This window comes from Lissotriton helveticus, chromosome 4_1 (assembly GCF_964261635.1).
Source record: "Lissotriton helveticus chromosome 4_1, aLisHel1.1, whole genome shotgun sequence".
Lineage (NCBI taxonomy): Eukaryota > Metazoa > Chordata > Amphibia > Caudata > Salamandridae > Lissotriton > Lissotriton helveticus.
This window is the reverse complement of record NC_136063.1, coordinates 850,303,212-850,327,016: the sequence shown is the minus strand read 5'-3', so window position 1 is coordinate 850,327,016 and position 23,805 is coordinate 850,303,212. Positions and strand designations below refer to the sequence as shown.

At 46.7% G+C, this 23,805-nt stretch overlaps 1 long non-coding RNA gene across 1 annotated transcript in view; it reads left to right on the top strand.

Moving 5' to 3' along the window:
- Window positions 1-23,805, top strand: part of LOC144827356 (uncharacterized) — a 189,018-nt gene that overhangs the window by 108,089 nt on the left and 57,124 nt on the right. The window lies entirely within an intron of this gene.

Sequence of the window (23,805 nt, the reverse complement as noted above, 5' to 3'; positions counted from 1 at the left end):
ATGCAGAAGGGGGAAGAGGTGTTCTGGATAGGAATAGGCATAATACGTTCACTGGTAACATTTCTAGAAATAAACTGCTGAAAATATTGAGAAACGTTAAAGCTGGCAAAATCAAACAATTCATCTATTAGCCAAGTATCATTTATATTATCTGTATAGACATTCATACAGGCACTAGGATCTAAGGTTCCTTCCCCGTTATTGCCCTCGGGATCAAAACCTTGATGCGTCTCAATGTAGGCCAAAACCATTTCATAGTCCCTCTCAGAGTACTGTTTGGGATGGGCCACATAATGGTTATACATAGCAGATAGCATCTGAAACCAGGCTTCACAACTTCCTAGAAACAACATAGGCAAAGAAAGGAACAAATCATGTTTATGCATTACGGATTGCAACAACCCACAGACCCAACATTTTGTCATATTCGTAGTACTGTGGGTCTGATGAAGCATTTCTATAAAAACATTCTTAGCATATGTCTGACGGTGTCTTTCTTTACGGGGTGCTAAAGTGAACATAAAGTGTTCAGGAGGAGCAGCAGTCTACATCATCATTGATTGCATTTGGTGCTTATATTCTAAGTATATGAAAACCCCCATGAAGATTGCTAAAATTACTGCTATTGTAACTACAAAAGCTATTTTCACGCGCATGGTCCAAGTAGAAAACATTGGTTCGTAAAAAGGCAAATATCTAGGAGCAAAAGGGCGTTCTTCTTCAGGTACAATACGACCAAAAGGGTACATTCCTAGCTAGAAAGTCCAAAGTAACTAAGCTGGGCCAAAACAACCTTCCTGCCAGAGGGTTCTTCTCCCTGTGTCCTTCAAAGCCTCACAGGCAGGCTTCTATCGCTCATCAAAAATCAACTAACACATCCAATGACGTCCCACGATGCAGATCTTCCGAAAGGAATTTACTCAAACAACCTGGCCAGTGACAAGAACAGAGTCTTTCTTTCTGAACAGAGCACAATATCAATGTTCTAGCTCTCAACGGGTTCAGTCCAGTGTCTCGCTCAGTACCACAGATTAGAATCTAGCAAGCCCTACTTTTATCCGAGTCTTTCCTTATCTCCTAACAGTGTCATCTGAGGTACTGTGATGTTTTCTTGGCCGCAGGTTGTAACGAACATGACCGGGCACTTCCTGATCAGGAAATAACAAAGGGGAAGGTGCAATACCTTCATCAGAACCACCGCCAACCAGATCAACATGGACAGGGCCAGGGGCGATTGACGATTTTCCACGACTGCCCCGTCTGGCCCTGTCTTTCCTTCAGCTCCGATTTCACAAGCGTCGGAGAACGGTACCAATGCAACAGCTCTCTCACCCTCTTGGGTCAGGATTCTATCAGGGTGTCGCCGGTCATAAGGAAGTGGAAGAGGGATTCTTTTTAGATGCGACACATGGATCCAGTGTCGTTTTCCATCCACCTTTACCGCCGTCCGTGTGGCCAAGAGTACCTGATGTGGCTCAGACCACCTCGGAGCCAAGCAGGTGTCCCGATCGTATTTCTTCACTAGCACCCACTGGCCGGGTTCCAGGCGATGTCCGGGGCCCTCTGGCAGGGGTTGCAGTACAGACGCTACCTGCTGATGAATAGAACGAAGGTCTTTAGTCAAAGTATATAGGTAATTGATCAACATAGGATATTCAACATCAGTAAATGATCTTGGTCTAGGCACGCCCCATACATTAGCGGGTCGCCCAAAAACTATCTCATAGGGAGATAAGCCAGAGCGTGAATGAGGGGTGACCAGTAAGGACAGAAGAGCTAATGGGAGGGTGTCAGGCCATTTTAAACCAGTGCTCTCTTGGATTTTTCCATTTTTAGTTTCAGTATTCCATTATATTTCTCAACTAGTCCTGCTGACTAGGGGTGTCTAGCCGCATGAAACTTTTGTTTTATCTGGAGCCCATTGCATATACATTGCACAAGGGCCCCATGGAAATGCCCGCCGTTATCAGACCAGATCAAGCGAGGCAATCCGAAGCGCGGGATGAACTCCTTTATAAGGGCTTTTGCGGTGGCTAGGGCAGTATTTTCTTTCGTAGGGTATGCCTCAACCCACTTTCTGAAGGCACATACCACCACCAATACGTATTTCAAGTTATTGACGCATTCCATATGGATGTAGTCCATCTGGAGCACCTCAAACGGCAATGTCGGGGGTGCAAAATTCCCACTTAAAACAGGTTCTCCTTTCTCCGGGTTATGTTGCAGGCAAACCATGCAATATTGAACAAGACGTACAGCTGTTCTCTGTATATTGGGGTTATTCCAAACTAGATCCACCAAGGCACAAATGCCTTTAGCTCCAACGTGGGCTGGTCCATGGGCCATAGTAACGACAGCCTGCACCATAGCATTGGGCAGCAACCATCGCTGTTTGTCTGTCAGATCCACCCAACAGTTATTCTCAGCCAATCTTCCTACTTCCTGTTCCCATCTGTCCAACTCCACTGGGGTTGCTTCTTTCTGAATTTCTCGCACACTTTCAATAGTATTATCGAACAAGTCGGACTCTTCCACCCACCTGGCAGAGGAGTTCACATACATAGCAGATACCATAGACTGGGCTGTTTGTTTAGCTACCTGGTCTGCAAAAGCATTACCCTCACCTATTTCATCCACCACTGTCTTATGTGCACTACATTTTATGATTGCTACTTTCTTGGGGAGAGTCAAAGCTGCAAGTAATCGTAACACCATGGGCCATTCTGTATCTTCTGACCATGTGAGGTGAGAAACCCTCATTCCCTCCACAGCCTCCCAAAACTATGGGCCACGCCAAAGGCGTACTGGCTGTCCGTGAAAATGTTGACCTCTAATCCCTCACTTAACTCACAGGCTCATAGTAAAGCCATCAACTCAGCAGCTTGGGCTGATCGATGGGGTATTCGGAATGTTTCAACTACTGTTTTTAGAGTGGTAATTGCATATGCAGCTGTCGTTGTGCCATCTGCTAATTTGAAACAAGAACCATCCACATACAATTCCCCTTGGGGGTCAGATAAGGGAATGTCTGTGAGATCGATTCTTCCCTTCGTTTCCTCTTCTGTCCTAAAAATACAATCATGGACATAATTCGCCTGTTCCCCTGAAGGGAGGGGCAACAGTGTAGCCGGATTCAACGTGGCACAACGCTTAATGGTCACATGTGGAGCAAACAAAGTCAATTCATAACCCGTGAGGCGCGCGCTCGTCAGATGCTGTGTCTTAGTTTTATTTAACAATGCATCCACAGCATGCGGCACCATCACGGTCAGATTAGAATTTAAAACGAGCCCTTCTGATTGTCTCATGGCCGCCACCACAGCTGCAGTGACCCTCAGGCAACTGGGAAGTGCTCTGGCCACATTATCCAATGTGGCCAAAAAATAAGCACACGGTCTTTGCTTACCACCAAAGCCCTGTGTCAACACTGAAAGCGAACAACCGTCGACCTCGTGCACATACAGTACAAAAGGTTTACGGTAGTCAGGAGTACCTAAGACAAGGGCAGAACACAGAGCAGATTTCAGAGAAGCAAAGGCAGACTGACATTCATCAGTCCAAGGGAGGGGTTCATGCACATCTTTAGTGGTTAAGTGTAGCAAAGGTTTAGCAAAAAGAGAAAAATTAGGAATCCATTGACGACAATAAGAGGTAATGCCAAGAAAAGCACGGACTTCACGTTAAGTACAAGGCACAGGCATATTAGAGATGGTAGTAATTTGTTCAGGCGACAGACGCCTACCCTCCTTCGACAGTAAGTGGCCGAGGTAGGTCACTTCCTGTCGACAATATTGGAACTTGGACAAGGAAACTTTATTACCCCTGTCCGCCAGATGGTGCAATAGTTTAACTGTGGCCTCTTTACAACCCTCTTCAGTGTCAGATGCTATCAATAAATCATCAACGTATTGCAGGAGCACGCTACCATCTGGCAAGGACAGGTCATCCAGGACCGCCTTAAGGGCTTGGCTATAGATGCTAGGACTTTCGGTATAGCCTTGAGGAGCGCGACAAAATCTGAAGCTTCGGCCAGATAATGAGAAGCCGAAGATCTGCCTGCTATCAGGATGAATAGGAATACTAAAGAAAGCATTCTTCAGATCGATAACAGAGAAATACTTAGCAGTGGGAGGTATCATAGTAAGGATGGTAGTGATGTCAGACACCACTGGGAAATGGGGCACCACTATCTTATTAACTTCTCGTAAGTCAATTACAAAACGATAGACATCAACATTTTCAGATGTCCCTGTCTCAGGAGTTTTTTTCAAAATAGGCAGGATAGGGCTATTACAAATATTCGATGCCGTTTCTTCCACCACCCCTTTATCAATTAGATCCTGTATAGTAGAAAGCAAAGCTCACTCTCCCGCTGGGGTGATCTTGTATTGGGGTATGCGAGGTAGCCTAGCACCGGGCTTTAATGTAATATGGACAGGAGCGATATCCAATTTACCGACATCCGCATCTCCTGTTGCCCACAAACTGGGCGGTATGCCCGCAAATTCAGGTGGCAATGGGTCATTTTTAGAAAAACACTGCTTTGTGCCTACATCGGGATTTTGAATTATCAAATAAACACCATCTGGAGAGCAATGTATTTTAGCGTTCAGTATTTTTAGCATATCCAAACCCAAAAGATTCTCCCCACAACTGGAAGTTAAAAGGAAGGGAGAGTCCATGGTAAATGGACCAATCATAAAGGGGAGGGGCTGAGAGATGGGGCTTATTACGGGAACTCCTGAAAATCCCACCGAGACGTTATTCTGCCCAGACAGAGCGGCCCCTGGGACCAACGAGCGAGCAACCGAACTATTCATTGCTCCTGTGTCAATTAAGAACTTATCAGTGGTCCCCATCAACTCCCCTGTCACATAGGGTCCTTGTTGATTGACCGGTATCGACACTTGGCCCCCACTCTGTCCTTGGCTATCCTATACATCTCCGAATCTATCCTGATCTTCGTAACCATAATCTTCATTGTAGTATTGCCTACCTTGGGGTTTATCGAAATGATTTCGCCCGTGGTCTCCCTGCACCGCTTCTTCTCTGCGCATATCACTACGGTCCGGGCCGCCTCGTCCTTGACCCCTTCCTCGGACAGCTCCGTTCTGTGCTAACAGCAACGGACACTGATCTCTCCAATGGCCCTCCTGTCTACAATACGCACACTGATTGGGACCCCATCGGGAGGTCTGACCCCCTCCTCTTCCTCCTCTGGAGACCGGCCTGCTGGCCACGGGCCCTCTGGCGCCTCTCCCTGCCCCTTGACCCCTCATGACTTGCTGTACAGCACTCGAGTTTTAAGGTCCTTAGCTTTCTTTTCAACTTTATCCTTACTCTCGTTTTCCCTGTGTTCATAATACTGAGCCATGCTTAATATGATAGAAGGGGAGGACGTAGTCCACGTACTTTCGGCAGCTTGTAGTCGGGCTGAAATCTCAGGAATCAGATTTGTTACAAATCTATTTACAAACAATCGTATTCCCCCCTCGCTAGCGAGGTCTTGACCACTGAAATCAATGAAAGTTCCCTCGAATTTAGTAAAGAAATCGGAGACACTTTCGTCTTTCTTTTGCCTACAAGCAGTCAGTTTATCCCAATCAACCTTTCGCGGAGGAATCAAGGTATGCATATAAGCTATAATCTTTGCTGGTAGGGCAATTATTTCAGCCTTCGGCTTATCCCCCGGCTTACGGTCTTGATCCCATGCCTTAAGCTCATCCCAGGTACCCCCCAACTCGGCCACGTGGGGAGTATCGTGGACTTGCCACCATATATCTACGGGAACCAACAATCCGAAAAACAACTCAATATCTGCTAAAGTCATGACAGCGGAAGACGCTGCCTCTGTTAATTCCTTATAGTAGGTAGTGGGATTCTTGCGGGGGTCAGGGAGTTGTGCTTTCAAAGCCAACACTTTGCTTCGTTTCCATGGTGTGTACACCCATTGTTCTTGAAACCTGGCTTCTACTCTGTCCCGGGTTATTATATTTTGATCATTGCGCAGCTCAGGTATCTCGGGATGATAAATGGGGTGTACCTCCCTCGTGGAATGCTGAGAACCCAACTCAGGGAACCTTGAGAATAGTCTGCCTCGATAACTCACCAGAGTGTCAACATTCTTGTACACTTCTTCTGGGCCTAGTTCGAATCTATGGACACGGTCCTTAATGTCATACAGAAACTTCGGGGCCAATCCTGTTTCCCCAAAACACTGTTCCCAGATTTCAATAAGAAATCAGGACATGTGTCGCAGGGCAGTCTGTTGCATCACTGGCTCAAAATCGTTCATAGTACTCCATATATCGGGCAATGTGTATATATATCCCTGAACATCCATCTAACTGCTTGGTCTGCTATTGCTTCCTTCTCTCCATAGCCCACAGACCCTCTCGTAAATAACCGTCTAATGTGTGAGCCCTCTGGATCCCCAATCGGAGGTCGACTCCTGTTTTCGGGGGCCGTGCTGGCTGACTGGGAAGTCCCTATGGGGCTAGGCATTGTTAATACCATCGGGGAGACACCCGCTGCCCCAAGGGGCTGCTGTGTGTCCGGGATCAGAGTGGCTAAGTTCCTAAAACCGGTGCCTGGCACATCTACGGGAGCCCGGGGCGGGGCTCCCCCCTGAGCCGGCGCTACAGGGGCTGTGGGTGCCAAGAGGGGCACCGCCGGATATATATGCTGTGGAGCAAATGGCGGAGGGGGGCGAGCATCCAACAGGTCTTCTATCTCGTCGTCGGCTTCCTTACAGGCAACATAACTCTTGTCTACATGCAACCGAAATTGTCTATCTAGATACTCAATGTTCTGCTCAGTCTCGTTTTTGTCATGCTCAATTGCTTTCTGAGTAATGGTCTGTCCTTGCTTCATTTTTACTAATTTCTCAGCCCTCATTCTCCTGCGAGTGGCCTCTTTCTGCCATGTCCTCAGGGTATCGAACATGGACTGCCTGCTGCGTTTCGCAAACAGACGTTACTGCAAATAACTGATCTTTTTCTCATCGAAAGACCCTGTTAATGGCCACTGCAATTCTACATTATCCTTGGTGTACTTGTGCCATATACGATTAAACACCAAGGGTCCAATCCCGTGCTTACAGTACATGTCATGACTGGGAGTACCTTCCGAAGGGGCTGGCTGACTTTCATCTAATCTAGTGCTATTTCGGCTGGTACAGCCAAAACATAGTTTACTGAAGCACGGCATTGCTTTGCTATGTTCTACTTGTAGCTGTGGAAGAAAAAAGGCAAGTTATTATTTACAATACTCTCACACACATGGCCATGTCCAATATTCACTCAAACACTCATTCATACACTAAGAGACATATGAAAATCCTGAACACAGGCAAACACAGACAGAACACAGACAAAATACAGACAGAACAAACCAATACGAACCAATGCTAGCCCAAATCAAAAACGGAGCCCGTCGACTCTCGTCTGTGGAGAACCGGTATATTCCAAAGTTTCAAAGCAAAGAACCAAAGATCAAAACAGCCTCACCATAAGGGCTGCCTAGAGATAGCCACACAGGTTTCTCAAAACCACAGACCGACCTACCGACCATCCAATGTAAATGTACATGTATTTATATAGCGCAAATCACCGACCTGGTATCTAAGCGCTTGCTTAGGGAACCCGTCCTGGTATTCCCCTGTGAGATACCCCGGCAGGGTATCCACAAGGTGAAAGCCAGGCATCCCGCCACGAGGGGCCGTAGTGGAGATTAAGCAAGCTATTGCCCAGAGTCGCAGAGTGTGACGCCGTGAGTTGAGTAGGCACCGGAGCGAGAATAGTCCGTGGAATTTTTGAGCCCGAGACCCGCCGAGGCGGGGAATCGAACCCTGGTCCACAGCCGATCTCAGCTTCCAGGTCTGCCGCCTCTAACCAGTGAGCCAATGGCCTTCTTGGTTCACCTCCCGGACTATGCTGGCTAAGCCCACTTTTTCAAGCACCGCTCCAGATCTGTCCGAGTGCTACCCAAGCATGACCATCAGCATTTCAGAGGGCAGTCCCGCCAGGTGTGAACTCTTCACAAGTCACACTTAGGCGTCTTAGTCATATCACTATCAAATACCAAAATAGGGGTGTCCGCCTGTGCAGTCTCACTACTGCCCCGTCAGACCCCCTTCCAAAATACCGAAATCTCCGTGGTCTATGACCACCAAATTCCAAAACCAATGCAAATGGATATCCGACATGAAACAAGACAAAACACTCACCTGGTGCACTCAGGTCCGATTGCAAATTTCTCTACTGCCAATCGATCTGTTCTTCCGGGTTTCACCCGTAGGACTCTGGCGTGGGGCCACTAGCAGCCAAGGCTTCTCCCGATCGGAAAAGCGGGGCAAACATTTTCCTTTGGTCAGTCAAACCCCCCGACCATGAATACCCCTCTTAATGTCCCGTTATTTCCCAGATACGGAGGGACGACCCCAACGCGGAGTCCCGGCGGAGTCGCCAACTGAAGTACCTAAATTTCACCAACCCCCAACGGATTATACTTACAATTACCAAATATCATTCATCAATAATCAGTCGATTGGCAGTGTAGAAAGTTCAATTGTTTATTAGCAAAAATACTCTGCCAGAGGAGCTCCCAGCGACCTCACACCCCGAGGACCACCGAGAAGACTGCTGGCACATTGCCAGGGCAACACAAATATACTATCACAGTTTGCAACCGTTACCTAAGATGGAAAAGTACGGGTTGGTACAGGAGGTGGCAAGGGATATGACCATATGTGGAACACAAAGCTTCTATCTGAGTTCAGTATAGCAAGGTCACGCTGGTCGATTCCCTTCTGGTAGTTTCGGTGAGAGTCCGCACAGTGCTCGCAAGAATGTGTTTATCTGGCCAGCCCCCTCCTATAACCTTGACAGGCCCAAAAGCAGAAGCAGCTGCTTGCTACATATGTTAAGCTATTTCTCATGAGAACAGGGAAATGTGAAACCACAGAGCCATGGAGGATTTTAAACAGCATTACAGGCTGACTAACTAAAATGGCGCCGGTCCTGCTAAGCGGCGCTAAAATATTTACAAGGAGGGGTCAGAGTATGATTTTCTTAAAGGATGACAGAGTGTAACTAAATGGGTGTCGTATGCCATAGAGGCATACGTAGCACGTTAATTAGTTGCATCACGCTGAACACTAACTAAGAGACTACGATCTATGTCCCCGTGAAAGGCCTAATTGAATTCCTATTCCTCACACCCATGCTTTCAACTTTCTAATTCCAATGTCTACCCTTTGCATTCACGCTCCACTTCTATTCTACACAATACACACCTATTCTAAATCCTCTACATCCATACTCTTTCCACCTTGTTACGTCTGGCCATCACACCACACTTTACATCCTCTCTATTTTCTTTCCTTGCAACACATCTCGTCTCAGTGACCAACTGCTTTCTGCAATCTACCTCTGCTCTGTTAAAGCGCTTTGCACACTTTGCCTACCATCCTGTTCTCCACCCTCTATATATTCTTTCCAACTGATAGATTTGTCCTTCAAATACACTTCCCATCAAACTACTCAGCTCGCCACCCTTCACATTAGCCTCCTTCCTCTTGACACCTGCTTCTTGGCCCACCACATTTGCTTTTCGCATTGGACATCCACTCTCTGCCCTCTCAGACCTCCACTTGGTGCTTGAACTCTGTGCATTCGCTCTTCAACCTCAAGAGTCCCTGTACATCCAATCTTTGTGATTGACACCAACTCCGACTATCCATGATTCACACAACTTCACCACATCTGCAATGCAGACACTACCCACTCTGCAACTATGTACATCTGCACTCTATGGTCTCCATTGTCTCTCTGCAGTCCACATCCACTCTCCAAACCACCTCACCACATTTTATAGCCTCTTTCGACACTGGTCATCTGTCTCACTCTCCAAATGTGCACTCTGCCTCTATATGTGGACTCCACACTCTTTGATCAACCTCCAGATGCAATCTTCAAGATTCAGATGTGCCCTCCACACTTCATGTGCACTTATTCCTCTGTGTGCATTGTCTATCCACCCTGTTATCCTGTTCTTAACCATTCACACCCAATCAAAACCCCCTGCATCCTCTGTCCAAGCCTCGTCTCCACTTTCCACCATAGGCATCTGCATTCAATGTTCCAGTTCTGCGCTCTATTTCCCTCTGCACGCCACCTCTCTCAGTGCAGTACATCCGATTGTTGCCCTCTACATTCTCCAGGTGTTCTTGTACTACATGTGCTGCCCGTACTGTATGTGACGTCTCCATTCTCTAGATCTAGGTTCCCACTGTACACACTTTTGCTGGTAATGTATTTTTCTCACATTTTTCTCTTCAAAAGTGCAGCCTCTGGATGGAGAAGGAATAAAAGGTTCAAAATATGAAAAATCACAAAATAGAGAGTGCTCGCAAACTGGCCATATTGATTTGATTAGTTTTATTCACACCTAAGCACATTAGTGCCACTTTATAGAGTTTGCCAGTGAAGCTTTACCTTTGTTTTCTCGTCTTTCTGTTGATGTGTGGAGTGGAAAACATTTAATGTGATCCTTATGAGCTGTTTTCTTTATTTTTGTTTATAAAATGTGTATCACGGCTCTGTGCTCAGGGATGTGTTTCTTTAAATGATACTGCTTACATTTGGTAAGGATAGAAGCAATGGGCATTGAAACAGGTTCCTTCCGGGCCCTGTGGTCATGCCCTTAACTTTGCAGGCAAAAACACTCACTGATTTCTGAATGAGTGTAATAGCGTTCTGGTAACCAAGTTGTTCCTGCTTACATTTCACATGCCTTACTTAATCTTGCATTCCCTATGAGTGTTTGCTTTTTCCAGGATGTTATTACTCTTTTTAGGCAGCATATTACTCTTGTGTAGTGTGTCATTTGAAATTAGTCAAATCCAGTTGTTTATAGCTGGGCACAATTAGGTTGTAGATGAAGCTAGCGTGAGTGTCTCTCAGTGGGGCAGTGTGGTGTTTAGTGGGGGAGAGGATGTAGCACTATGACCAGAGCTGCTGAATTTGGAACTGATGAAGCCTTTATGACCAGTCCACCAGACCACTCTCCTGAGGGAGCACACCGTGCTAGAACTTAGAAGCCCTGTTGTCTTAGCACTAACAGGTGGACCCTTGCATTGGTAAGTTAACCCTGAAGGTCTGTCCACCACAATCCATACCGAAGTTCACCTCTAGTCTTGTGGGGAGGCCTACGGAGCAGCACACCCTAGACAGACAGTGACTCTTTCACTGGGGTCACAGGAACCTTGAGGCCAGTCTGCATCACCCTTTTGTAGTTCATTGGCCTTGTTTTAGCAGTAGTAGCTGCAACTCACCAGGAATCGGCAATGCAGGATTTGCATCTGCACCAAACTAAGGGGTATATGTACAAGGACTTAACGCCGCCAGAATGTCACTATTTAAGATGTTCTTGTGGCGTTGAGTCCATTGCCTTATTCACAAGGTGATACAAAAGGAGATGTATGTCACTACAACGCACACTTTTACAACGCATACCTTTACAACGCATTTTTTACAACGCAACATCCATTACAACGCATTCCATTACAACGCATGCCATTACAACGAAATTTTAAAAACTACATTTACAACGCATTCCATTACAACGCATAATACCTTTACAACGCATACCATTACAACGCATAACATTACATTGCATGCTTGGTAAGTATTGGATAGTGTAGGGGTAAAAATTACTATTCTAACTCCAGGGGGTGCAACAGAAGGGTAAGTGTTGGATAGTGTAGGGGTAAAAATTACTATTCTAACTCCAGGGGGTGCAACAGTAGGGTAAGTGTTGGATGGTAATGTTATGCATTGTAATGGTATGCGTTGTAATGACTGCATTATAAAGACATGCGTTGTAGTGGTGTGCGTTGTAGTGTCATGCGTTGTAATGGTTGCATTGTAATGGCATGCATTGTAAAGGATGTTGCGTTGTAAAAGTTTTGTTGTAATGGTGGTGCGTTGTAAAAGTTGCGTTGTAAAGGTTGTTTCTCTACAAAAGGGGGTGGTGATGGCTGGAGCATCTGAACCAATCAAACAGTCTCACCCAGTCAAAATATCCTGAGTTGATCCATCACCGTTCTTTAGCCCACTCTGCCACCCCAGTTCAGACATGGCTATATGCAAATTAGTCTGACCCTGTGCCTCATGCGAACAGTCCAGCCCGAACTGCCAAGCCATGCCTTCCCTGGACCGGAAACAAGCTTCCGAGGACCCGTTTCTGGCATTACAGCCGTCTTCAGCCCGGCTTGCTTGAATCCAGTGGCAAAGTGAGCAAGGGACTCACGTCTGAGCATACCCTGCCACACTTATGGTGGCCAAAGCGGTACAAAAGGGGGTGGTGATGGACGGAGCATCTAAACCAATCAAACACTCACACCCAGTCAAATGATCTGGGTTTGATCCATCACCGTTCTTTAGCCCACTCTGCCACCCCAGTTCAGACATGGCTATATGCAAATCAGTCTGATCCTGTGCCTCATGGGAACAGTCCAGCCCGAAATGCCAAGCCATGCCTTCCCTGGACCGGAAACAAGCTTCCGAGGACCGGTTTCTGGCATTCCAGCCGTCTTCAGCCCGGCTTGCTTGAATCCAGTGGCAAAGTGAGCAAGGGACTCACGTCTGAGCATACCCTGCCACACTTATGGCGGCCAAAGTGGTACAAAAGGGGGTGGTGATGGACGGAGCATCTGAACCAATCAAACACTCACACCCAGTCAAAAGATCTGGGTTTGATCCATCACCGTTCTTTAGCCCACTCTGCCACCCCAGTTCAGACATGGCTATATGCAAATCAGTCTGACCCTGTGCCTCATGGGAACAGTCCAGCCCGAACTGCCAAGCCATGCCTTCCCTGGACCGGAAACAAGCTTCTGAGGACCGGTTTCTGGCATTACAGCCGTCTTCAGGCCGGCTTGCTTGAATCCAGTGGCAAAGTGAGCAAGGGACTCACGTCTGAGCATACCCTGCCACACTTATGGCGGCCAAAGCGGTACAAAAGGGGGTGGTGATGGACGGAGCATCTGAATTAATCAAACACTCACACCCAGTGAAAAGATCTGGGTTTGATCCATCACCGTTCTTTAGCCCACTCTGCCACCCCAGTTCAGACATGGCTATATGCAAATCAGTCTGACCCTGTGCCTCATGGGAACAGTCCAGCCCAAACTGCCAAGCCATGCCTTCCCTGGACAGGAAATACGCTTACGAGGACCGGTTTCTGTCATTACAGCCATCTTCAGCCTTGCTTGCTTGAATCCAGTGGCAAAGTGAGCAAGGGACTCACGTCTGAGCATACCCTGCCACACTTATGGCGGCCAAAGCGGTACACCCTCTTTTGTACCTTATTCACAAGGTAGCATTAAGCCACTTAATGTGGCTTAACACCGCCTTATAAATAAGGCACTGCTTTCACGCTACACATAGGGGCCGATTAGGATGGCGGTTTTTCCGCATCCTCCGGGCCGGCGGAAGTGTCCGCCGGCCTGGAGGATGCGGAAAAACCGCGGCGGAGACTCCAAAGACCCACCGCCAAATTAGGATGGCTGGTGGGTCTGATAATCTGTCCGCCGCTTTTCCGCCGCGGTCGGAAGGCGACCGCGGCGGAAAAGCACTAACATGTCTGGCGGTGTCTATCAGACACCGCCAGGCATATTAGGATGTCTGAAAATATATGCTTTTCCGCGGCGGCTTTACCGCTGTGGAAAAGCATACGGAACTTCACTTTGGGGGCCCGTTGCGGGCCCCCTGGGTGAAGGTGGGGTGGGGGGTGCACATGGGGGGTACCTATGGTACCCCCCTGCATTTGCGTGCACAATGCAGCAGGCACCGCGCGGTGCCTGCCGCTTTGTGCACGCAAATGCTGTGCATGGATTTTTTACATTGCGGCGGATGCAGCTTGAAGCTGCACCCGCCGCAATGTTAGTGATAGAGGATGTGACCGCCACCCTGGCGGTCACATCCTAATTTGATCGGAGGGAACGCCGCAGCCCATGCGGACGTTCCCTCCTCCTCAGGGGTCGCGGACGGACTCTAGTCCGTCCGCGATCCTAATCGACCCCTTAGTGTGAAAGGGGCAGGCAATGGGTGTTGTGGTGGGCGTTCTGCCGTAACACCCATTGGTTTTGACGCTGTCCCCTATTTTCAAGGGTAGCATAAATGTTGGGCAGCATCAAAATTAAGATTGAATAAAACATGGCAAAACGAGGAGAAATTATTAATTTCCCCTAGTTTTTGCTGTTCCTATGTGTGTTGCATTATGCATTACACATAGAAAGAGAAAATCGCAATGAATGATGTTTATGTGCAGGAAGACGTACCTTCCACCACATAAACAATCATTAAACAAATGGCGATTTGGAACTTCTATGTGTGCTGCACATTGCAGCACACATAGGAGTTACAGATCACCATTCTGTATTGTTGATGTGCAGGAAGGGACACCTTCTTGCACATAAACAAACATTGCCCCCAACACAGGCACCCTTGTACTATGGTGCGTAGGCAGCTTAATTTTGTGCCAATGCTAGTGAAAATGCAGGGGTGCACTGTATCATTGTAAATATGGCACATCTCTGCGTTTTTGAACTGACGAAGCACAGCGTTAGCAATTTTGGAGCTAACCCGCTCTCCGCCAGTAAATTGTACTTATACCCATACATGCACAAATGTAATGGTCTCTGTACTTCATGAAAAAATACTTTTAACATGTGCTTGTGCATTGGAGTCTGTGTATCATTTTAATGCACACTAACAAGATCTTAAATTGTAAGGTACATCAAAACGCTATCTTTTCTACTTAGGTATATCTGTCTGCTGGGTTAACATAGCTTAAAAACATTGCCAAAGCCAAATGCTCTGGCTAAACGCATATAAGGGCTCAAAGGGGAGACCTATTGGCTATGACAATGCTTGTTGATTGAGGCAGCAAGCTTGCTGATGGCCCAAAGGGTGACAAGAAGCAAGTTTAGTTTTGGCAAATTTGTTTTTGGGTCATGGACCAAAAAGTAAGTGAGGCCCTCTGCCTGCTAAGCGAAGAAGTGCAGGAGGACCTTTTAGCTGACTGCGGGAATGATGGCCGAAGCGGTTGGCAGGCACCGACTGGACGCCTAGTGTTGACTGAAGTAGCGGAGGCAGTACTGGCCTCCTCCCGCCAAGTCCCAAGTGGCAAAGGACGGGTGAGGACATGCGCAGAGACGGCACCACATGGGAAAGGGGCCCAGGTGTGGGGGTCTGTGCGGGGCCACTGGAGCTGAACACAAGGGATTGGCCTTCAAATGTAGGCCAGTGGGGAAACACGCCATCTGGGTAATGGGCAGGGAAGTAGGGGACACTAGCTGCATTGACGGTGTAATTCATGGCAGAGGTCTGCCAGTTGTCTTTTGGGGGGATTTCAGGCTTTTGGGTGGTAGGGTGTTCGCAGACAGCAGGGGACTTCAATGGTCCACACCTTCTAGATGCACTCAATGAGGCCTTAGAACAATGCATTATGCCCCGATTGGCACCCCGCCAAAATAGTGGGATACCTTAAAGCAGGACACCCCCCGGAAGAACCCTCATCCTACCACCCAATCTCTCACTTGAACCTCAAATCTAAATTATTAGGAAATGTTCTTGCGGACCGGCTTCGCACATATATATTCATGAGCTCATCCACCCTGGCCAGGCCGGCATCATGCCACACCACTCTACCTGGCATAATATTAGGCAAGTCCATAACGCCATTGTGAAAGTCCCAGAATTGCGAAGTCCCACGGCTATTCTGTTGGATGACATAGATAAGGCGCTCCATTCCTTAAGCTGGACTTACCTATTTCAGCTCCTCCGAGTCCTCAACTTTGGTCCATGCTTCTTGTCCTATATACAGAAATTATACACAGAGCTTTCGTCCTCGGTGCAGGTGGTGGGATTAGGTCAGCTCACTTCACAATCCATCAGGATACAAAACCAGTTTTTCCTCTTTCCCTCACTATTATTTGTGCTTGAAATAGAGCCCTACATGGCATGGGTGAGAAGAGACCCTTTGATAAAAGGATACAACTGGTCAGCAGGCAGGTCCAACAGGATTGCGCTATACGCAGACAATGTCCTGTTCTACTTAATTGATCCTGGATTCTCCAGCCCGTGAATTCTCCAGATTCTTGGGGTTTTGAAATCAGTGCTGTTCGCAGTATGCAGTGACCAAGAACGTGGCACTTGGGCTTCACAAATGTCTCAAGCAACAGGGAGCTTTAAATACCTACGGGTCTACATTTTGCCATGTCCCACGATTTCCAGGGCGTGCGACATCAACCCATTACTATCCTATATCTGGGAGGAGACAAGGGGATGGTCCTGTCTACCCCTGTCTCTGTTTGAGAGGTCAGCAATTTTTAAAATGGTCTCCCTACCACGTATTTTGTACCAGCTACAACATTTCTCATACACTATCCCATGAGCATGGTTTGCCCAGGTAAACACACTCCTCAACTTCTTCTCATGGGGGTGTTCGCTATTTGCGTTGCATTACGAACCTGCACCCAGTTGACGTATTGTGATTGGATAGTGGCAGCTGACATATATGCTTACTATAGAGCATCCCGCCTGCTGATTATAAATGAGTGGAGGTACAGTTCACACACAGACCCAGCGTTCACAGTGGAGAGACTCGCAATGGGGAATTATCCCCTGTGGAGCTTTCTCTACAGCCGTAACAACCTCGATCATCTACCCCCCCCCTCCCGCTTGTAGAGTCGTCATACAGCTCTGGCACCACACAGTGAAGAAGATGGGTTGCAATGGACGTCTGACAGACACTGTGGCAGGGAACCTACCTACAATCAGTCACTATGCTCCCATATTTACGTGCATGGGACCTCATTGGAATTTCCATGCTAGGGGTCCACATTCAAATCCTTTCAACAGCTGCAAACAGAATACCCTCTCGACCGTACACAATTCTATAAATACCTGCAACTAAGACATTTCCTTACCCCCCCCGATCCACTCTCTGGGCGGATTGCTGGAGTTTCACCCCCTGGAGGGACAACTACTGATGGGCGACCTTGGTGCGCACAAAATACGGCAGATCTACCAGACATTGATCACCCATAACCAAACTACATTACACACAATGCAAGCCACCTGGGAAGTGGACATCCCAGATGAAGACTGGACTGAAGCCTTTGCTAGCCCACCGCGTGCCACCATTGCCATGAGATATCATCTGATACAATTTATATATCCTCATAGAGCATATTATACATGATACCGCCTCTGGCAAATGGGTGCCATTCAGTCCCTCACATGTCTTTGATGTGGTGATTCAGTGGGGACTTTCCTACACACAGTCTGGAGCTGTGGAACACTGTAGCCATTCTGGTGTTAGATATCTTCCTGAACAGGTCCTGTCCTAGCTGTTACCATTTGAACCTACGTTATTCTTAATTCACAGCACAGAAGGGATCATGGGGCACCATTGCAAGCAACATTTATTATTTTTGGGCCTCACAATTGCCAAGCAGGATGTAGCCCAACCATGGAAGGGGACCTCACCGGCGTCATTGGGGGGTGGAAGAAAGCCATGGACAGCTGTATGGGTAAGAGTTAGCAGTGTATAATGCGTGAGGCTATCCGCAAAAATACAGGAACATTTGGTCTCATTTGGCTACGTACCGGGGTATAGACATGCCTCCCCTACCATCCCTAGACCCACCATAATCAGGCAGTGTAATCAGTGAAGGTTATATAATCATAGGATGAGTCATCTCTGTCATGTAGTTACATCTATAGGACATTTCCTCCAGTGGAACCTGTGCCAAGTTCATTTGTTGCCCTGTATGTTCACAAGCTGTATTATTGTGTGTGTGTATTGGTACTATTCTATAATGTACTGTATCCGAAATATATGTAATGGGCGTTGCCTGTGATGTGCCACAAAACTTAATAGTTTGTTAGAAAAAAAACACATTCTATCCCCAAGTCACCTAAAAAGGTTAGATATAGATCATTAAATCTCCTCTAGATGTTGAAAAATTATTGTTTACTAAATACAGAAACCCTTGGGTAATGCAGAGAAATCCTCCTACTACTATCAGTCTCTCTCCCGCCCTGACAGATGTAATGATTTTTAAAAAGGGGCAGATTTATCCAACATAAAGGTCGGGTTTGTTTTGGATGAGGCTAGGCTAAAATTCCACAGGCTCGTTTTTGGGGAAAGACATCTCATGTGCGTTCTCGTTTTTTCACATACAACCAAATAGGGCTATATTTCGTAATTTATCTGATGTGAATGTAAACTCCTCTAGAAGCAAGTTTCTACAGCTTTTCAGGGAAGATAAAGTTAATGCTATCCTTGTGTAAAGATCTCTATATAGGACCAGACGACATTATGGAAAGATTAGATAAAAGAGGAAAAGCCACACAGGAATAACATTTAAAGAAATGCAATTGGAAAGATATTTGAAATAAGGGGCTAATTTTCACAGACTGGCCTTTTTTGATAGTTGTATTTGTACCCTGTGTATAGTGAATAAGATGTTCTCTGCTTCATCTAGATACTTCCCCAAATGCAATCAGGTAGGGAATTGGTTGCACATGTTAACGTCCTGCGGAGACTTGGAGATGTTCTGGAAGGGTATGTTTCTGGAAGTAGGCATAATAATTGAACAGGACAATCTCCCTAACCCGAAAATGGTTGTTTGTGTCTCTGGGTGGGTGAGAAGATAGGACAGTATGAAATGGAGCACTTTATATCTAGAACAATGCTGTTGGCCCGTTCCCTAATTGCTATGCTCTGAAAATTCTCTACCACTTCCTGGCTGGTAGAATGGGAAGTGAAGAGGTGGAATGTTAGTAAGAGGGAAGCCTGGTATCATGCTAGAGTTAACCACTCCAGTATCATAGGAAATTGTTCTGGGAGCAGTAGAGCCCAAGAGAACAAGGCACTGTAGAGTTGGATGCATAATTACACTTGTTTGGCTCAACATTTCTTTGATTATATAAGTATTGTGGGCTGCTTGATTGTTAGAAATTGGGTGCACCCTGTCCATACAGGAACCACAATGCTAGTCAGGGTAAGTCAGATACACACCCCAAATCAATCTGAGCTCATCCCTGATAGATTTGCACAGAGCAGTCAGGCTTAACTTAAGAGGTAATGTGTAAAGGCGAATGGCTCATGAGCTGAGCCTCAGACAGCTGGACATTAAATCCATGTAAGTGGAGTCCAGCAGTAATGGTGGTAGCGTACCTGCAGTAACCACTGGAGAAGGGAAGATTTGCATCCCAAAGGATTAGTGCCCAGTTATGTGATGGCGGTTGACATTGATAAGTGGTTTTCAGCCTATAAGGTGGCTCTAAGTGTGCACAAGTTTTTTGAGGAGTATTGGGCAGGGGTAGCTTGTACAGAAAGGAGAAATGATCCTTTTCTTTTATAAACCCCTCACTCACCACCTAGTGGTGACATGCTTCATCATCGGGGTCCACCCTGGTGGCCTAGCGTCACCAGGGTGTGCTTCGACACCTGAAATACAGTGGAGCGGGTTTGTGAAGTGTAAGTGCAAAAAAAGGGTGATGTTAAAAATGTCCTGGTTTGTCTTTCAAAAATGAGTTTTATTAAAAAGCAACTGGACAATATTAAAACAAAATGCGAGATACTGGAAGGGGGAAGTTACGACCTACGTATCTCTATATGTGTTGGTGGTGTTTTTAGGTCAACATGTTTCTACCTTATGGGATAGTTCCCGGTATTCTTCAGGACCAAAGGAGATGGACGGTATGAGCCTCCTAAAGGACTCACCCTATCCTAAATCCTTGTGCAACCTATGGCACAGTTGTACCTAGGTAAAATGCTCACAACGTTGTGGAGCAAAAATTAGGAAAACAAAAACCTGTGGGGAGAAAGAAATGAGTTGGCGTTAGGCGCAAAGCATTGTTACTAGCCTGTAACGTCGTGCAGATTCTTAGTGCAGTCATTCTGCATGCCACAGTGGTGATTATGGGACCTCAAGTTATTGATGAGCATTGTGATATATCGTGGGTGACCGCTTATTATTAGGCCAATAAGAGATATATCAATATCTGTTAGGTGCGTGCTAAATCACATGCAGAAGACCTGCGGGCAGAAATACTAGAACTTGTGGAAACAGCTGAAGCAGCGGGCCACATCTCCAAACAGGAGGCTGACTACCTCAGCAAGACAGATGCCAAAGTACCTTACTTCTACGTGGTCCCCAAAATGCACAAGAACAAAATGCCCCCCCCCCAGGAAGACCAATTGTTTCCGGCATAGGTTCACTGTTGGAACCCCTTTCGAGGTTTTGTGACTTCTTTCTCAAGCCCATCGTACAGAAGACACCCACATACCTGAGGGACACCAAGAACTTACTTACATTACTAAAGAACATCAAACTGGAAGAAGATACCATCCTAGTAAGCTTGGACATTGAAAGCCTTTATACTAACATTCCCCAGGATGCCACCATAGAGGTACTGAAAAAAACACTGGAAGAAACCCTTTGGGACTACCGCACACCCAGAGAATTTATCATTAACTGTGCCACACTAGCCCTGAAACGGAATTTTTTCGAACACGAAGGAACACTATACCTCCAGACAGGGGGGACTACCATGGGCAGTGTCTTCGCGCCGAGCGTAGCGGGGATCTACGTATTTGATTTCGAACAGAAATATATCTTAACACCCAATAATCCCTACCTTGACAACATCAAATTTTGGCGGAGATACATTGACGATGTTCTAACCATTTGGCAAGGCCCACAAGAATCTCTACTGGCGTTCATCACTTGGCTTAACAACTGTGACCCCAATTTACACTTTACCCACAGCATGGATAAAAAGACAATGGTTTTCTTGGACATAGAAATCCAAAGGGAGAACGATACGCTTACAACAAAGACCCACTTCAAACCAACAGCAAAAAACAACTTGCTAAGGTATGAGAGTTTCCATCCACGGCCATTAAGGGAAAATCTACCCTACGGCCAATATCTGCGCCTACGCAGAAACTGCAGCAAATTGACTGACTACAAGAGCCAGGCAGAAGAACTAACAACCAAGCTGAGAAACCGTGGTTACCCAACCCAGATTATTAACAAATGTCAAAAGAGAGCGAGGAACCAACAGAGGGATACCCTCCTGGAAGAAACCGTGAGGAATCAACCAGCTACTCCATTGACATGCGTGACCACTTACAATGCAATCTCAAACCAAGTCAGTCGAAGCATAAACAAACACTGGTCCATGGTTAATTCCGGCAACCTCAATTGGGACAAGCCACTTTTTTCTTACAGACGGGCGCAAAGCCTGAAGGATAATCTGGTCAATACCAGACCAAAGAAGACCTTTGAGAGCAACAATCCCACGCTCACACAATTATGGGGGCTACCACCTGTAACAGGACACTCACGTTGTGGCGACTGCAGTGTCTGCCACCTTACGGAAAACACCAAAACGCTAAACCTCGAAAGGGACAAGATCTGGGAACAAAGGAGCCACACGAACTGCAACAGCAGCAATGTTGTGTATCTAATCACCTGTACATGCGGGAAGCCTTACGTTGGGATGACGACCCGCAAAGTCAAACAACGGATTTGTGAACACAGAAGCACAATACGCTGCAAGAAAAACATTACTAAACTGACCGACCATTTTCTGACAGCCAATCACACCCCCAATGACATGAAATGGACAGTCATAGAGCAACTGCAACCAGGCCCTAACATACAATCCCACCTCTTCGAGAAAGAGCAACGCTGGATTTACAGACTTGCGACCCACAAACAGGGGTTGAACGATAATATTCCGTGGACCTCTGTGATTAAATGAGCATCTTGTTCCGATTCCCTGTTAAATACCACATATACAATTTTGAGCCACCCAACAATGTGACCGTGCCCACTGGCACCGTGCTATACTCCTTCCCCATTATCCCTTAGCTCCCAGTTGCCATATAATAATCTCACGCAGCAGTTACCTTTTTCCTAACAACAATGTCATTTCACGTGGTCTAATGTCCTTTGGACACAACTATAGAGCCCGCGGCCTATATTTAAGACCTATCCCTTAAGAGTGATCTCACTCTTTTTTTTTTTTTTTGCTTTCATTTTTATCTCCGTTTGTTCACCCCCGTTGTTTAATCATTTGTATTTACGCAAATTTTTTTTTGCATCTACCCTCGTTACGATCTACTTTGTATTCGTAACAGTCAACCCTCGCCTTGCCAGCGCCAGTAGCTCCCCTCACGCAGGCATTGACACTTGCATTCCATTTTCCAGCGCCTACTGCGTTTCCATGGCAACCGAGGGCCCCGGCGGCTTGCCATACTCCAACTCCGCCCCCCCGGTAACGCGGACCCACGTGACCGCACCCGGAAGTAACCACACATTATCTACCATGGAAGCCCGCCCGGCATTTGTAGCCGAGCAGCGGACTGTAGATGTAGGTAACGGGCCTTACTCCATGCCAGACAACTGTAAGTAATTGACCAATCACACCGGCGTGTACATTTACACGCGCGGTCTGTTTTACCGCCCTACCACCATGTATATATTTTTCCTGATTCTAATCACGGACACAACACCTCTTTATTTAGAGTACTTTGTACCGCGTGATGCACCTACTCCCTGCCCGACGAGGCACCAAACAAAAACGGAAATAGTAAGCCTGACCCCCGCCATCCTGTATTTTTGTCTCCTTCTGTGTAATCCATGTACTGTCAGTCTTGTCTTGTCTGTCAGTCTTGTCTGTCAATTCACTTGGAGTCACCCCCAGCCACCAGAGTTTGACTCGTGAGAAACCACATTGCGCGTCATAATAGCCACGCGCTGCTAAGATAATATGCTTTCTTTTTTTCTTTTATCCCCTTAACCTGAGAGATAAAACGATACAATCTGCATGTGATTTAGCACGCACCTAACAGATATTGATATATCTCTTATTGGCCTAATAATAAGCGGTCACCCACGATATATCACAATGCTCATCAATAACTTGAGGTCCCATAATCACCACTGTGGCATGCAGAATGACTGCACTAAGAATCTGCACGACGTTACAGGCTAGTAACAATGCTTTGCGCCTAACGCCAACTCATTTCTTTCTCCCCACAGGTTTTTGTTTTCCTAATTTTTGCTCCACAACGTTGTGAGCATTTTACTTAGGTACAACTGTGCCATAGGTTGCACAAGGATTTAGGATAGGGTGAGTCCTTTAGGAGGCTCATACCGTCCATCTCCTTTGGTCCTGAAGAATACCGGGAACTATCCCATAAGGTAGAAACATGTTGACCTAAAAACACCACCAACACATATAGAGATACGTAGGTCGTAACTTCCCCCTTCCAGTATCTCGCATTTTGTTTTAATATTGTCCAGTTGCTTTTTAATAAAACTCATTTTTGAAAGACAAACCAGGACATTTTTAACATCACCCTTTTTTTGCACTTACACTTCACAAACCCGCTCCACTGTATTTCAGGTGTCGAAGCACACCCTGGTGACGCTAGGCCACCAGGGTGGACCCCGATGATGAAGCATGTCACCACTAGGTGGTGAGTGAGGGGTTTATAAAAGAAAAGGATCATTTCTCCTTTCTTTGGGTTGACCCCCACCTGACACGTCGGAGCATACTCCTTCTTTTGTTTTGCATATCCTTGTCCAGGGGAACAGGAGTACCTCCTGCCCACTTGGAGTGGGCACTATCCCTTGCTCTCTCCTTTGTTTTCCCGACGTAGCTTGTACAGATACAGGGGACCAGCCGTGGCCCACTAAAACAGTACTAT